This window comes from Pieris rapae, chromosome 18, assembly GCF_905147795.1.
Source record: "Pieris rapae chromosome 18, ilPieRapa1.1, whole genome shotgun sequence".
Classification (NCBI taxonomy): Eukaryota; Metazoa; Arthropoda; class Insecta; order Lepidoptera; family Pieridae; genus Pieris; species Pieris rapae.
This window is the reverse complement of record NC_059526.1, coordinates 3,431,593-3,437,592: the sequence shown is the minus strand read 5'-3', so window position 1 is coordinate 3,437,592 and position 6,000 is coordinate 3,431,593.

Sequence of the window (6,000 nt, the reverse complement as noted above, 5' to 3'; positions counted from 1 at the left end):
ATATTTTGGCAATAGGCCTCTTTTCTTCCAAAATGATTTGATGGCTTTTCTATACCTATTCATCGGCCCACACAATTGTTGCGAACTTTTCATTAAGGAGAGAATTTCCATATCGGTTTTTCCCGTCAATACTTGGAGCTCGTATTATGCGACATTGACATACTGTGAACGGTAATTTAAGCATAGTTAGTTTTATTCGATAAAGTCAATTTCAATATATTATTTAAATTAGGTGTCTAGACTGCGATTTATCACCGAAGTCTGATTGTCTACTTGTCTTACACACAGCTGTTTTCAAATTTGACAGAATATACGTAATACGAAAAAAAATAAACAGCTCAAACGGGTTCAAGTACACAGGCGTTAATTAAAGATTTTAGTTGGCTGGGAGCTAGTGCCGGTGACCCGAGAGATGGTGCTTCCGAAGCTTAACGAATAAGTATCGCTTACATGGAGGAAATGCTGCCAGCATTAAAAGTACACTGTCACCTATAATAAATAATTATTACTATGTAGGTTAAGAATATTGTAATGCTGAATTTTCTTGTTAATAAATATTATAGTAAAGGTGACTAATTCGTTCTTGAGATTTATGAAGTCGTTAAAGCGTAACTTTAATTGGTAAATTTTAAAAGGAATTTGATTACATCATTTTTTTTAATAGAACAGGGGCGGGCAGGTGGCTCACCGGATGTTAATACCGCTGGCTATGGACACTCTCAATGCCAGAGGGCTCGTGAGAGCGTTGCCAGCTTTTTATGAATCGGTACGCTCTTTTCTGAAGGACCCTAAGTCAAATTGGTTCGGTAATCATACTCATAAACCGCAAGCTTTAGTTACGTACATTAAATGACAAAGACGAATAACAAATGTTCTCCTGAGTAATCAGAAGAGATATAGAGAGAAAGAGAACAAAACCAAATGCACCTAATACATGAGCTGCTTGGCGGCTAAAATATCTCAGCAATTATATATTAGCAAGATTTAACTTTCAATGGGAACGGTACGGATTACATCACTGCGGCCACATTGGAACTTACGATTGCAAGAGTCTGTGCGGAATGAGAACCATCGTTGGATTTTTTTGTTGTTGATAACACTGTGACGTCAGTCTAGACAGTAATCACCTTAATACTTCGGTATAATTAGTATTATTATTTTTTTCTTATGTATCCAAGTTCACATTTTAAGGATTGTCATGCTCGCTTAAATGTCATTGCTTTTAACGGCTTCCGTGCGTCGGGTTGTCTTTCTCCCTAAAATATGGCGAGGGGTATACTTAGACTCATAATTGGTCCATTGCTTGAGAGTCCTGGCTAATTTAGCCAGCCTAGCTTCTTCCAGAAGCACAGAAGTCTTCTGGGCACTTCACATTAGAAGCATTTCATATACATTTCTGATTTTAACATTCATAAGTGTACATTGTGTTGTGTGTGTCCGTGTATTTGAATGAGAATATATTAAAAGTATATTTATGAATTAATGATAATGAATTTTATTAGTTATCCGCTACACAGTTTTCGCCACAGACTCTAATGATACAGGTTCCGATTCTGTATACAATAGCACCACCCGCAGTGATGATGGTGCCTTCATAAAAAATGTTTTATTAGATGCAACGTACCTAGGCTCAAGATTAAACAATCTTTCGTTTCGTTTCTTAATGAGGAAAAAGAATCTCATTGTAAAACAAACTTGCGATCTTTAATCTTTATTGTTGAATGTCCCACTTTAATTATTACCATATCTATAATAATAATTATAGGCATAATTATTTTACATTCATTATTTAAGTGGCCTTGTGTCATTATAGTTATCAGTTGGATTTTGATACGTCCCATGGGAAAATTGTAACTGTCTGTTGCGTAGTCTGGAAAGAATGATTTTCTTTCAGAATAACGTAGTCCAGCTTAAGCTTCAGACTTCATAAAAGCAATAACGAGAAAAAATAATTACCAAATTTTCGAGGTTTCTTAACTGTTGCGATAGTGAAGCTAATCTATCATGCAATAAGCAAATAGTTGAAGATTTAAGATATACATATATTTGTTACTAAGATGAGTGGATAAGTGGTGAACGCCTTCCCCACTTTTTTATAAAATTCTATATATCTTTCTTTTGAAATAAATATAAACTAGATGTAGATTGTGGACCTCCACTTATATAATAACCTTTTCATCCATCATCGACATTCGACAAGGAGCTGAAGATATTTCCGTGTTATCAATTAAATAATTATATATTAGTATTACCTAGATGAAATAGACATAACTTAACCCAAAATGAAAGTTTTTTAAACAACTTAGAACAAGAACTGACAATTTATTAAATTTTCCCACCCAAAGGCAAAAATACCTACTTAGTTCATATATATATAAATTATACCGTGAATTTATTTATAGGCCTTTTAAGTGGAGCCAAAATAGATAAAAATTATTATTTGTATTAATAAATATATCAAACAAGTCTCATATAGATTCATCAGGTTATTAGGCAGCAAAATTCCATGGATTAACCCGCAATCTCAAATGATCTACTACTTACTGTGGGTTTGGGTTACATGGTAGACTAATATCTGTTATTAACTGGTAGACTATAATAAAGTATATCGAAATAACATAGCTTTTCAGAATATATAAATTACATACATTTCCTAGACAAATCGAACTTATTGAATTAGTATTGGAATACGTAATACAGTTGGACCGTTGCTACGTACTCCGCGTACGAGTTTAGAGAGTTCGTACGTACGACTTATGTTTTTGTGACAAGTTAAAGACCCATTAGGGCCTCTCATGACGATAAATTATAATAATAACAAACCTTACAATTACCATAGATTATTTATTGTAATGAAAAAAACTCAACATAGTTATAAACTCCGAAATATATTAATATTTAGCTAAGTACTGTATCAAATATATATATACTATTTGGTTCATATTGTTGTAAATGTTTGTCCATGTTTTGATAAAATAAAGTTAAAAGAAATATATGTATATACTAGCGGATCCGACAGACGTTGTCCTGTCTACACGTCTTTAATTTCAAAATTTCAATTTTTAATAAGCCATTTTGATGAAAATTATTATTCAAATGTTATGACAATATCTAACGATCCAGCACATGGTCACACACGATATAACACATTGATAACAAAACTTTTTTTAAATTTCGGGACAGACTAAAATTAAAATTCGAATATTATTTAAAATTTGACACTGCGATGGTAGCGCCGTCTGTCGGACCCAATGTAAAACATTCCAAAATCAACAACAACTAATAAATTGAAAATTAATTAAAAAAACATTGTCCAGCGGACAAAATTGTGAATCTAAACCATTCCCAGATCCCCTTGAACACACACAAAAAATTTCGTCTAAATCGGTCCAGTCGTTTAGGAGGAGTTCAGTCACATACACACGCACACAAGAAATATATATATTAAGATTAACAATTCATTGCAAGAAATACAGTACAATTAAATTAAATTATTAGGAGGAGGAAAATATCCTTTCCGAGGCATCAAATACTTCGCGATGTGACGGCAAGGATGAAGAACCAGGTAATCTCCTCACATCATAATTTCAGATAGTTCAGTTAAGTACCTTATTATACAATAATATGAATCACTAATAACTAAATAAAAATATTAGAAAAGGATTAAGTTATTTTTCTTGAATTTGTACAGATCACAAATCATTCTCAACTCTATAGCTCTTTGATATACTTTTATCATATTGCAACGGTTTTAGGACATTACAACGGTAATGGAATAATGAAATGTCAAAATGGTATTGTTTCTATATTTTTGCAATATCGTTGTTTTACGATTCTGTGGATTTTTATTATTTTAAACGTTAAATTAATGTTATTTTTTTGAAGCAATCTATTAGATTAATTAAGTAACTAAGTGCGTAAATCGTTATTCGTATAGAAAACTGTGTGGTTACTGATAAAATCATGATTTTCCTTCACTAACGTTAATTTACACTTTAAATTAATTCAGAATAAAAGACCTGATCGTAATTGGTAAGGATGCATAAACCATGCTTAACAAATTATCATTAAATATGTATAGAGTATATATCATTGTAACATGTGTGGAAAAAAGTAAGATACGATAAAAAATTATAGAAAATTATAATAAATGACGATCTGCGGATATAAGTACTAAGCGATGTAAAATTTAATCTTCGTGAACGGTCTAATCAACCATAATTGTATCATTATTAATGTCATTTGCGTGACGATGACAATTACCGGTTGATAGGTGGTCTAATTGTCTGGAACAATATTTTCATTCAGTTCATCCGATTATGTCCATTGTGGTGTTCAATCTATTTGAGTATAATACATTTTTGTTTACGCATACAAGTGGTCAAACAACATTTAGAATTTTTAATTTTGGAACTGTGTCCGGTAGTTAAAATATAAATGTGTTCCTTTTTCAACATTTCAAATTTGGAATTTCTCGCATAACTCGGGATTATGTAAAACACTGTATACGTGTGGCAGTAAAGCAAAATAGCTCTGCCTTTTATCCGCTCCAGCTTAAACGAGTAGGCGCTAAATTTAAGTACTAAACGTTTCCCGTGGACAGACGCCGCCACAAATGCAAATCACCAAATTTGCCGGCTTTGTGTACGTTTTTATTTTAGTATAAAATGCGCTGTCGATTAAAGGTGTCGAAAAGATATTAAATAAAATTAAACTTCGAAACGTTAACCTTCTCGAAAATCGAAAATATTGATTCTAGTTAAAAAAACAATCCAAATCGATAAAATATATTATGATGTCCGCTATTATAATATTGTTGATATAAATGCTAAATCTTTTTTTGTGATAGGTTTTTCTTCAATTACTAAGTTTTTAATTTTAAAGTGTGGGCCTGTCGCTGAAATATTTGCGTATCGTAGTACTGAGTACTTTGGTATGTACATATAAAAATTGCTTTATCTTAATAGATTTCATCGTTCAAAAAACTAAAAACAGTCCCAATGTTGATGAATATAATGCGATATATATTTATGTATACATATATTATATAATGTGTATTAACGCCTCCAGATGGAAAACGATGGAATCTGTGTTTTTATAGAAAAATCATTTATGTTGACAAGTTGATTATAGATGGGCTATAATCGTTTTATTAATTTAATGTTTTCCTGTAATTGAGCCTTTTACAATGCCAAAGTAATCTGCAAATTACCGTAGTCTCTACCTTCCCTCGATTTAAAGTAAAAAGGCCGACTGCTGTCATTCTTTTTGTTTAAGTCTTATATAAATAGTCAACGAAATGATAGTCTTTCTACAAGCAGCGCCAAGTGTATAACTGACAAAATTAATGTGACTATTACAAATAAATGGTATAACTTAAAAGTTTTTGCTAACCATCATTCTGTATTATCCAATAATTACCTAAATAAATAAAAGAAATAACAGTGACACTGTGTAGACAATTTTAAACTCTAAAGAGGAACTTTTAGAGTCTTTTTTAAATATATACAAAACAATTATTAATAGAATAATAATAATGATATCGCCTACAAAGTCTTCAATTTTATATAAATTGTTATTTATTCAGTTTAATATTACTTTTAGGAATTTTGAGTCATTTTCCAACAATAAAACAGTATTGCTGACTTTATATTTTATTACGTAATAAATGATTGTATCATTATAAACTAACGATACAATCTTAATAAAACCTGTACTTAAAATAATACATTTAAAAAATTTGATCCCCATGGTAGATTTTCCTTAATGCTGGCAGCATTCTTTCGCTTTATTGTGGTATTTATATATTGAGGGTAGAATGCGCCATCTCGGGGGTAACCGGGTAAAGTAATAATAAACTAAAATATTTTGGGTCAAACCCGATGTTAAAAATGCGTCGTATTTATGTTTGCAGATTCCCAGGGAGTCAAATAAATCGGGCTTCCTCTTATCTCTTATTAAAAAAAAATATTTATTAGAGAAGAACAAAAGACGGGGTAA